Here is a 12,686-nt window from a genome sequence, read left to right as displayed (position 1 = left end):
GACAAAAGTTTAATATAATATATACATATAAAATACTATTTTTCTTTAATAATTTAGTTTGGATTAATAAACTTAATATTTATTAAATTTAAGGCTTTTAGTATTTTAATATATTATATATAATAATATTTTAATATATCATAAATTTAAGGCTTTTAACATTTTAATATATTGTAATAATACCTAAAGATATAACATACCAATATAAACAAAATAGTAATAATAATAAAATGGTATTAGTAATAATAGTTTTAATAGTTATAATTATTTATTTATACACAGTGAAACGACAATTATTATATTGATAGAAAATTATTATTAAAAGCAATGACAGCAGCAACAAAGCTTAAGTTTTTTTTAAGCAAAAAAAACTTTTAGGCTGAAAATAAGTGTCGTTTGAGTATCTGGTTAAGTATCTATTGGCGTTAAGACTATTTTTGCCAATCTTGGCGAGACAGGACTACTTTGGACAGGACTACTTTGTTTTCTTTTTGCGGCCGCTATTTGTATATTTTACAAATACAAAAATTTTATTTACTTTTAACGGCAAATTTATTAAAAAAAAATTGAAAAATCTTATTTAATATGAATAACAAACCAAAAATGTTTAGTGTTATTTTTCTATTCATTTTGAACATAAAAATTAAAAGATGAAAAATGTTTTGTTAGTAGGCATTGTGTAAATTCAGCTGTATAAAAAGTTTTTGTGTATAAGTGTGTAAAACGGCCTACATTAGATGAGTGTGTAAAACGGCCTACATTAGATGAGTGTGTAAAACGCCCTACATTAGATGAGTGTGTAAAACATTTGATAATATTTTAACTGTATTTTTTTATTTATTAAAAAGTTTTTTAATTTTGTTTTGGTTTGTGCTACACCAAGCTACATTTGCGTAATTCAAATAACAATGAATAAAGGAGAATTATAGCAATTTTAAACAAGTTTGATTTAATAAAGGCCTCGCTTTATATTGTTTATTGAGATTTTACCTCCAAGATAATGTATATCATCTGTCCAAGTTACATTTTTGTTAAGGAGTACGCCTAGAAATTTTAATGAATGTTCTCTTTTTATTGCTTGACTGCCAATACAAAGTATTGGAAGTTTAAAGGAGATTTTTTCACACGTTCAAGAAAGCGATAGAAAAATGCCTTGTTTCAGTTAAATTAATAGAAAATTTATTTGCATTAAACCATTTTGTAAGAGTTCCAGGTTAACTGAATTAAACAATATTTTTATACCATGATGAGAGTGAAACAAATTTATGGGAAAAATCATCAGCAAACAAAATAACGTCTATAGACGTTATTTTGTTTTAACAGACGAAATTACAAGATTTGCTTCAATTATTAATATAGTTTAAAAATGAGAGTGTTCTAAAATTAACCTTTGGGGAATCCCGCAGTTTATATTTATACTATTAGTTTCTCCGCAGCTAAAAAAATATATTGTTTCCTATTTGACAAATAGCTTTGAAACCATTTAGTATTTGAATGTTTAATTCTGTAATCTTCTAGTTTATTTAAGAGATTATGATGATCAACAGAGTCAAATGCTTTGCTAAGATCAATAAATACACCTAACGTAAATTTATTTTTATTAAACGCCTGAAAAATCTTTTGAACAAGATAATAATTGCTTGATCAGTGGTATGATTGTTTTTAAATCCTAATTGTTTATTGTTAATTTCTAGAAAGGTAAATATTCTGAAATACATAATGTACTCAAATAGTTTTAAAAAGCATGGTAATATTTAGAATAGTCTGTAATTGGAGACGCTTGTAACATCTCCAGATTTTGATACTGGTACCATACTTGCAATTTTAAAGCTTATCAGGAAAGTTCCAGAAAATTATTAAAAAGCATGCGGAGATTTTAAATAAAATTTTTATTTTATTAGTACATTACGGCAAACATCTTCAAAGACCTTTGCTTGGTTTTAAAAACATCTTCAAAGCCTAGACCTTTGCTTGGTTTTAAAAAAGAGGCAGCATTAGATAATTATTTTTCAGTTAATTTATTGTTTTCCAAATTCATTAATAATTTCGCAATCATTTGTAATGAGTTTTTCGGAAGACTATTGATATTCTTTTTGCCGATGACGTTCTTAATTATGGGCCATGTTTTTTGTAAATTGTTTTTGAATTTTGTTAATTGCCAATTATAGTTCAATTTTTTCGAAAACATTATAGTTTATTCAAAATAAAAAAATATATTTTAAAAGCTCTTTTTTTAACAAATTTTTAATAGCGGGGTTGTTTTTTTTATGATTTTATGATACCCGGTGTTATCTAAAGATTTTGAAATGTTTTTCGAAAATTAGTTAGTTAAATTAAATTACACAAAGCGGGTGTGTTCCGTAAGCCCATCAACAGCTAGCCGGGCTAGCTTGTGCATAATTGCACGGAAGATGATGAGCTGTAGTAATTATGTTGATAGCTCATCGATTTTTGCTTTGATGCAGTTGACATTATGAGCACTGGCAACTTTTTTTGGTAATGCGTTCCATTGGTGAGCAACGCGTTTGTTAAAAAAGTTTAATCGAACGAGACAATTGTTGATCATTTTACAAAGAAAGCGCTTGCGATGAGCGTAGCTTGGTGGGATGTTAACTGGAGCAACGTGCCAGCTAACTGAGTAAATGTTGATCTCGATTTCAGTGGCGTAGATAGGATTTCTGGCGCCCAGGGCAATGCTGAAAATTGGCGTCTCCCTGAAGCAGACATGCGAACTAAAAAAAAACACAATATTGTTTCTATGTATATGACAATTTTAATAAAAAAAAATACAATTGCTAATCATAATGTAAACTCAATTTAACTCATGTTTCCAATTACGTATTCATTATGGTTCATGTGAATACGTCATTGAAAGTGACAGATGGTCAATCAGATTCATTAATCAATAACTATTTATAAGTTATAATTTGATCTTTCTAGCTTTAACTGCAGGAAATTTATCTATAATGTCGTCAAAGTCTGTTGATTCTAGAGTTCCTCTTTCGACATTAGGGATTGCCAAATCAACAAGACGTTGTTGCCTATTGAAATTCGTGGGTATAAAAAAATAAGCTTCAACTTGCTGAGGGAATCTTTGCAGCTGGCTATTGACACTGCAATTGTGAGCAAGCTTTGTAATGCAACGCGTAAGTTTGGAAAAACGTCCTCTCCGTATGACAAAATAAATGAAATTAAATCCAGTGGAGTTGTTGGTATTCGGCTTCCACGAGATTATAGCAGCATCTGACAGTCTTCGATTTCAGTAAATAATTCTGCTCCACTGATATCTGTACTGTAAAAGTTTCCCAGATCCTAACAATGTTACTGCAAACTTTCTTGATTTTCATCACCATCCCTCTTTAGCAATATTCTCTTATCGAGTAAGAACCCAAATTTTTTATCGAGATTATTTAATCGTCTAAAGCGAGTAGTTAGTTATTGTTAGAAACAATCCAATATCATTTTCGAAACTCTGCTAACTTCATCTTCAGCAGAGAGGCCACTATCTTCTGGTTGCATTGCATCTGGTTTTTGCTTCCCGTTTAACAGTGATCTTACCATCATTTTTCAATTGCTCCCATTGCAGAGTCGAACGAGAAAAAAAGGGATAAATGCTTCCAACTGTTCCGAAAAATTTTATGACTATAGGATCTACTTTAGCAGCATGAACTTCAACCAAATTCAAACTATGGTTATCACAACTCACAAACAATGCTCGAGGATTTCGGTTGCATATTCGTTGTTGAAGCCTAGAGATCCTGTCATCACAGCAGCGTTGTCGTAACATTGGGATCTACAATCTGCCAGTTGTAGGTTGTCCGATTCAAGCTTCTCAGTAATAACAGTTTCAAAGGTTGCTGCATCTTTGGCATGGAAATTCAATGTATTGTTTGGTCAAATTTCAAAAAGCCAACATCAAGAAATGACAATACAGCAGGAATAGGAAAATCTTCAACCATTTCTTCATTTTTACCGTCACTGTCATTATTAGGATCCGGATTGCGGGTATCTTCACCTCCTCGGTCCATTGAGTCTTCTTCATTTCTGGCAACAATTGATAACTGTCTTCATCTCTGCTGTCATCTTCAGATTCTGATTCACTTTCTGCATCATCTATTTTCGCTTTCTTTAAATATAGAAACTCGCTCATTAATTCTTTGGACTTTTATGCCTCTTTCTCATAATTTTCTGGGTTTTTTTTCGACGCTGAGCCCCTCTTAAATTGTGTTTTGGCATGTCTGAATTTGAAAAATAATATTGTGATGATTAGGATTAGTTTCTCTACTTAAATATTATAAAATTATAATTTGTAGATTTTAGAGTCGTTGTAAATTAAAGGCTGAATTCTCGGAGTCGAACTCGTTTACATTTATCATACATTTATGGTCTTAACTGCTTTAAACAATATATATATTCTATGTATAGAAGACGCGTTTGACTCCGAGAATTCCGCCTTTAATCTTTTAGTCACGTTTAATGTTTGGACGTGGATAATAATGCTGTAAAATAATTCAAGTGTTGAAATTTTGTCATTTTAGAATATGCAAACTCTCAAAATTGTATAACTCAATTTTAGTATATTTTGATATTGACACTTACCTTTTGCATTGATAGTTTTAGTTAAGCTGAAATGTTTATATTTCATATTGATTTATATTAAAAACTCTTAAATTTCACCGTAATTTTAGGTCGAGTTTGAATTACTACTACGTATGTATGTAATGCTAGCTCGAACATGTTTGAGCTCGAACTTTAAGCCAAAATTTCAACGTTCAGGTTCGAGCTTTTTTCTCTTAAAAGTTCAAACTTTCCGAAAAAACGTCTTTGCGGTCATTTCGATAAATACAGCTTAAACATAAATAAAAATTAGTGTTTTAAAAATTGTAACATTTTTTGAAAACAATGTTCTTTCCTTTTTGATTTATTTGGAGCTATTTAAATTTTAGAAAAACAGTGTTTTTCTGACCACTCTAAAAATACAAACAGAATAACGTCACGTGTAAAACCATTGCAATTCAAAATGTGTCAGTTTTTTCCCCGTTAAAAATTAAATGAAAAATAACCGTTTGACCACTGTTTATTTACATTTTGAAAAAAATAAAAACTTAATAAAAAATAAAAATAAAACATGGCTACTTTCAAAGACGTAAGCACATTTAGAAGATCTGAGGTTTGGGATTATTTAAAATTTTTTTGGACTTGCTTGTTAATGGTGGTTCGGGTTCGGCTGACTGGCTCTTGTTCTTGAACTTGCTCTTTAACTCAGCTGTGTTACTGTTAGTCACTGAGCAGTTCTAGGCTCTGGATATTTTTTTCCCTTTTTGTCGCCCTCCCCCCCAGTTGGCGCCCAGGGCAACCGCACCACCAGCCCTCCCTCTCCCTTGCCACACCTCTGCTTGATTTTGTATTCCGAGTCCAAATTTGATGCATCTTATCTTGTAGTTGAAACGCTTCATTTCTTGTGGTACTTTGGTTGCTCGATGTTGGATGCGTCCTATGTTAGTCATGTCTTTTTTGAGGTATGGGCACCAGGGAATAACTGCGAACTCGAGATGTGGGCGTATATAAGTAGTGAAAAACTTTTTCCATATTTTTGTGTCTCTGCTAATGATAGTGTGTTTTAAAATTCCAAGGACATTATTGGCTTTGGCAGCGTCAACTTTGGCTTGGTTCTCATACTTTAAGTTGATAGTAATTTAAACACCTTAGTCTTTTTCGGATGTTGTTGACTCGAGTTCGGTTCTGTTGACTTTGCTGATAGCGTTATACTTGTTCATTGAGTAAACGTGTGGCAGAACGTTGTATTTTTTGATGTGCATAACCTTGTATTTCTTAACGAGTCGCTCCATCAACCAGGTTCGAGTCTAGGTTACGATGTTATCCATATCACCTTGCAGACGAGCTTTAACTTCAGCGGTTTTGACGACGCTCAGAATATTTTGACCGCCTACATACATTTTACAGATTCTTTCACTTAATAAAATAAAAATCATCGGTCCTAAAGTCCTACTTTAACTTTTTTTTTTTGTATTGGTTAAGAAAAATTAAAAAAAAAAGAAAAAAAAAGTAATTAATACAAAGAAACTGTATTATTAAAAAGCATGTAAGCAAATACGCATAATCCTGAAGCTTTTATTTTACACGAGCATATACCTTGAAATATGTGAATAATTCTTATAAATTATAATTTTTTTATTAAAAAAAAAAAAAAAATAGAAAAAAAAAAAGAATTGAAAGAATTGAAGCAATAACAAGTGGCACATTCTTTTTTTAAGATATTAACAAACCACAAGTTGTTGGGTAAGTTTAACAGTAGCAATCATTAAAACTTCAGAAAAAGATGAGCGCTACGTCGCTCATCAATGTTGTTCAGAAAAAGCTGAGCGCTACGTCGCTCATCAATGCAGTGGTTAGAGTGCTTCCTTTATAAGCAAGGGATCCAGGTTCGAAACGAGCTCTGGGCATATTTTCGCGTCACGGTAAGGAAGGAGGCGTGAACGTTTAGGTTAAACGCACTTCCGCGGTGCTCTGTAACAAGACCGTTAGGTCTTCTTAGAGGCACCTAAAAAAAAATTAAAATATATATAAGAATTAGATAGACATTTAATTGATAAATAATCATTATATTTAAATTAACAAATAATGCTTGGGAGTGTGTATAACGGCCCACATTAGAAATGATTCTGATTGCATGCTTTTGTTTATTAAATGGTTTTTTTATTTTATTTTTATATGTACTGCACCAAGCAATGTTTTCGTAATTAAGATGGCAATGAATGAACGAAAAATATAAAAGCTTTAAGCAAGTTGAATTTAAAAAAAGCCTTGCTTTGCTAAGTGATTTGCGTTGTGATTTATTTGAAAGAAAAGCTTTTATCCATTCAAAAATTCAACCTTCAATTCCGTAGGATTAAGGTTTTTGCAATAATCTTTCGTGAGGGACTTTGTCGAAGTCTTGGCAAAGTCAAAAATGAGCACGTTTACAGGAAGTTTATGAGATACGCTGTAGGTTAGAAAGTCTATGTTTTCGAGCAGATTCGAAACGCAGGCTTTTTTATTGACAAAGCCGGTTTTTAATAAATTTTATAATTTTTGGAAATGCTTTATTATAGTGGTTTTGAAATATCTGATTAAAACTGTTATAAGCTAGATCAGTATTTTTAGTTTTCAGAACTGGTCTTCACATTAGATTTCAGGTTTAATAATATCAAAAATATTGTATTAGTGTAAAAGAAAATAAACGAAATGATTTCATAATGATATCCTAAATATATTTTGTTAATGGTTAGGGGTCGTCCATAAAGTACGTACGCAAAAAATTTTCAAATTTGACCCCCCTCCCCCCTGTTGCCATGCGTACTTTTATGCCCCCCCCCCCCTATAAAGTACATACATTTCTCAAATCCCCCCCCCCCCGCCTTTAAATACCCCGCCCCATCCCTCCTTAATTTTTTTTCTCAATAAAAAAGTTTATTTAAAACAAAAATGGTGGAGGGTACCTTAGATACTTTATACGACCCCAAAGCCCTTTGTTTGCGCATTCATAAAACTTCTTTAAATTTTAATAAATTTAAAGAAGTTTTATGAATGCAAATTTAAATTTTAATAAATTTAAATAACCCTACAACAATTTGTGTGTTTAGTCGAGAGGATAACGCGGAGGGAACGGTCGGCGGAGACTCAAGTTAGATTCCCGCAGATGTTCTACCGAAAATTTTTTTTGTTTTAATAACGAATCAAATAAAAATAAACTATACTTAAGGCGGACGTTTTTTTCAGGCACCCCTCTTTAGTAAGTAAAAAACGAGTCTTACGCGAGATCAGTAATATTGAAAACAATGGCTAAAACCCAGTGCCGAGGGTAGGCTACCTATACCCCTTTATTGGAAACAGCAAATTTTGTGCTCTTTTGCTAATTTAAGAAGCTTTTTAATTTAGCGGAACCTAGCGGTCAAATTTGGAAGATTTTGAGACGCTAATGACACGTTTTTTTTTTTTTGGGGGGGGGGATTCCGACCCATCAACCACGGCCCTGCTAAAACCTGTTTTTTGTCGATTAAAAAAATAGGCCTTACTCAGGGCCAGTATGTAAGGGGTGGCATGTGTGCATAGGCCCCCGCAGGATTTTTTGATGTTCCAGATAGAACACCTTCACACATCGTGCTAACTTTAAATTTAAGTTTGTTTATATGCCAAAAAAGGCCTCCACCATCCGGATATTTTGCAAAGCCTTCTCATTTGGCATAGGTATAACCAAACTTAAGTTAGGAGTTTTGGGGGGGGGGGGGGGGGGATTCCGGGGATTCCCCCCCCCCCCCCCCCCTCCCCATACGCTTTCGTACGCTTTTTGAAGACCTCCCCCTCCCCCCTATGAGCGTACGTACTTTATGGACGACCCCTTAGTAGTCGTATTTTTTTTATTATTATTTCTTACACTCCCCTCCTTTCTCCCCTCCCCCCCCCCCTCCCCTCTTATATCCTTTTTTTTTTTGACAATCTGAATGTCGCTTCAACCTAAAAAAACTTTTGAGTTAGTTTAGGTGAGATCAAAAAACAAAACAATCAAAAATTTTAATAATCGATTTTGTGATTTATTTAAATCAAAACAACGTTTTTATTAAAAATGAATGTCGAAAAGGACGCAGAAGTACGATGCGATTCTTTTTTTAAACATCCAAAGGTAAAGAAAACATTAAAAGCATTATAATATATAATATATTTTACATATAGTATATATAATATATTTTGTATATAAATAACTTACTTAATTGTTTATTTTTTAAATAATAGCTTTTGGAGCTTAAACTTTTGGGAATAAATTCAAAAGTGGCTGAAGATGCTCTATATGTATACTTACAACTCATTGAAGGTAAAGTTTTGTTAATTGGTTCAGTTTTACTATCATTGTGTGTGTGTGTGTGTGTGTGTGTGTGTGTGTGTGTGTGTGTGTGTGTGTGTGTGTGTGTGTGTGTGTGTGTGTGTGTGTGTGTGTGTGTGTGTGTAAATAATCCTTTAAGTTTATTGAATTTATCCTCAATTCTTTTCTCACACAACATATATCTAAATCAACCCACATTAGAAAGAACCGAATTCCAACTATCATCAACCTAGTACTAACATCCAAGTGAAGTATAATTACACCAATTAACCTTGTTGGAGTAGTGCTATCTTAAACCTTCATATGGGGGAGGGGGGAGCAGCAAATTTAGGGGATCTTTTTGACAAATTTAAAGAGCTTTTTTTTAGTAATACCTTGTGAAAATTTGTTTTAGATTTTTGGGCTGACAGGGTGTTTTTTGGGGGGCAAGGAAGGGGTGAAGCTTTCAACTTACTAGCCACAGGACTGCTTGAAAAATCATTACATACTATACTTTGCCTTAGTAATCAAATCATTATTACTGACATATTTTTTATACTTATAGTAAAATTGCTAAATTTTTTAATTTGAGGTAGTTTAGAGGAAGACGAAGAACATTTGACCATAGGGAACATTTAACCTTTCAAATATTTTCAAGCATGCTTAAAATTACCACTTAAATTTTTTATGTATGTTTTATCTGTTAATTGGCAATTGCGGGAAACAAGTATTGATCCATCTTCATGAGCATTAGTACTTATATAAAAAAAAATTTGATTATTCAGGCTTGGTCGGAAAGGGGTTGGAATTGCACTCTATATCTGAACACATATATAATATTTAGTTGCAACAACATGGGTACAGGTTTTTAGATATTTTAAGAACATTTTAAAAGCGCAAAAAACAAATAACTTGGCAATAGACAACTACTAAAAAAATTAACTAAAAAAAGAAATAAATTCTTAACAAAGAAAAAAATTAACTAAACAAAATAAATTATGTTTAGAATAAATTTCTAAACTTCTCTCATAATTTTTTAAGAATTTTAAGGGACACTTTTATAATAAGTAACAACTTACTATTAATGAACATTTAGTAAAGAAAAGAACGTTCTTCAAATTATTAAAGAATGTAATATAATTCCTTATTTAAGTATTTATGTTTTATTTCAACAAGATTCTAATAAAACCTAACGATAGTTGAATTATATAATAAATAAAAAAATATATGTATATTTTTACAACCATTTTATGCTTTAGTAGTTTGAAAAGTTTAAAATATTTAAAACGATTCTTCTTAAGTAAGATAAACAAAAGAAATAATTAAATCGTTGCATTATTCGTTGTTTAAAAAATTCTGCAATTCTACTCGTAATTCACTATGTATATATGTATGTTTATGCTTTGTTGCATGCAAGTTTCTGTATGTTTATTTCATTATTAATTTTATTAACTGTGATGATTAATATTTTTTAACTTTTATTGAAAGTGCAGTCGTTGTTGAAAGTCTTATTTTTATTATTTATAAAATCAATCATACAAATATTTTAAAAAGATTTACATATAACTTTATATAATTTAAAAAATACAATTCAAAATTTTGTTGTTATAAACGAATAATAAAAGTAAATCATCGCTTAGTTTAAAGGTGCCTAAAAATAAAAACATTTGATTACAAAAGATTATTTACAAATTTAATTATTTTAGCAAGTTAAAATCTTTGGAATATACATAGAAACATACATAATTTTGAATGTTCTCAAAACATTTAAAAAGCTGTGGCCAAAGTTGTCGCAGTTAAATATAATTTGCATGGTCAGGAATAGAGTGCAATTGCACATGCTTCTAGTAAATGGCCGGGGTTGGTATTTGACTGGGGCCAGGGCTGGGTTTGTGACCGGGGCTGCATAAACATTTATACATCCTAATATTGTTTTTTTAATTCAAAATTCATGTTATATTTTGCATATATATGCATAGATAATCATCATTACCATCATTATCATCATCATCATCATCATCATCATCATTTAAATAAATAGCAAACATATATGTTTATATCCATAATATGTATGCATAAAGCGCATCTCAGAAGTTTTTATTCCTTCTGGACTTTAAGTTTGGAAGCTTTTATTCCTACTCTTCAAGTCAAACCTCATTCTACTCCATATTTTTTTACCATCTTGAGCAGTTGCTTTATTAATCATTTATTTCATCTTTTTTACAAGAACATCTCTCTTAAAAATAAATGTTCTTTTATTATTCCAAGAAGCCAATGTAAAAAGGTCCCCTCTTATGTTAAGCTCTGTTATTCTCAGTTTACTAAATCTTGCATCTTATATCAGATGTTAGGTTCTAGAGACTTTTGGTTAGTCTTCAACAATGTCATTAACATCTAACATTTAATCTTATTAATTATATAAATTTTATTGTAAATTATAGTAATAATAGTAAATTATAGTAATAATAGTAAACTATAGTAATAATAGTAAATTATAGTAATAATAGTAAATTATAGTAATAATAGTAAATTATAGTAATAATAGTAAATTTTAGTAACACTTATTTTTTTTAAAGTGCTAAATAAGTGGTTCCAATTTTTCAAAACTCTAGAAAACACTTTGATCTCTCCAACTATCCTACGATTAGTCTTCACTCTGTTATTAGTTTCTTTATATAAAGGTGTTGAGTTTATTAAATTATTTCTTACTAACTGCAGTAATAAAGTTATTCTTGAAGGCCTACACTCTTCTTTATTTGAAGTAACTTTAAGGGTACCACAAGGTATCTTGAGGGACCCTTAAATCTTTACTCTATTGTTTCTTATCTACAATATCAGTCTTCATGAAAATTTAACATCTAAAGTGCCTCTATTTGTTGACAACTCAACTTTATACTCTTATCTTAACAAAAAATCTTCACTTTTTGATTGCATAGAACAAGCAACTGATTTTTAATCTGATCTCTCTTCTGTAACAGCCTAAGGCTTGTTGTGGCTTATGGATTTAAATTCTGGACTTAAAATCTGCAATTATTGTCAGACAACAAAAATTACATATTTACTGCTAAAAAATGTTGCAATAATGTTAGTATTCCTGTATTGATGAATAACAACCCTCTTACTCTCAGACAAAGTCTAAAAGCACATTATAAATGTAATGTGGTAGTGGTGTAGTGATATCAAACTTGGTAACTCTCACTTATGAGCGCTTGCGTCATAAGTGAGAGTTACCAAGTTTGATCCCCACCATGTCCCTGGTAGTACCACGCTCAACTTGTTATAAATACATTTATCTAACATACATACATACATTTTTCCTAATTCCCTTGGAGTTAGACCTTAAAGTGTTAGAGGCTAGCATCAAGTTTGTGAAAAAAATTTGACACAAGCACTTATCAAACAACATTGAAACAAGATTAGCAATTTTTTGCCAACTTTTTTGGTCTGCAATTAGGTCGTTGCAAAATGCCGACCGTAATTCCGAGGGTTGTATACATACATACATGCATACACACACAAATATCTTTGCATACTTAACCCTGCATAAAATATCATTGAAATTAGCTAGAATATAAATAAAATGTTCAGCTTGCTGTTTTTGCTTTAATTATTTCATTAAGAGTTGAACTAAAACATTCGTTTTGTTGTTTTCATTTCAGTTTAAATATACAAACAGATTAAAAAAATTTTTTAATTGTGCGCGTCAGCTTAATAATGACCTTTAAGCCAGTATATTCTCTTGCATTGGCAGTAAATTTCAAATGGTGTAGGCTGATATGCGTATTTGAGAAATTTAACTTTTTTTGATTAAATATAAACAAATCAATAT

General features: G+C 31.1%; 1 protein-coding gene across 1 annotated transcript in view; it reads left to right on the top strand.

Annotated features, from left to right (window-relative positions):
- Positions 1-8,370: 8,370 nt before the first annotated feature.
- Positions 8,371-12,686, top strand: part of LOC105847254 (tripartite motif-containing protein 2) — a 21,310-nt gene continuing 16,994 nt past the window's right edge. Inside the window, exons 1-2 of the mRNA XM_065790545.1 lie at positions 8,371-8,680; positions 8,791-8,869. The gene's annotated coding sequence lies outside the window, so the exon portion shown is untranslated. The remainder of the gene's footprint in view (positions 8,681-8,790; positions 8,870-12,686) is intronic.

Source organism: Hydra vulgaris, chromosome 02 (genome assembly GCF_038396675.1).
Source record: "Hydra vulgaris chromosome 02, alternate assembly HydraT2T_AEP".
Taxonomy (NCBI): Eukaryota; Metazoa; Cnidaria; class Hydrozoa; order Anthoathecata; family Hydridae; genus Hydra; species Hydra vulgaris.
The sequence above is the reverse complement of the archived record's forward strand: the minus strand, read 5'-3'. Positions and strand labels throughout refer to the sequence as shown.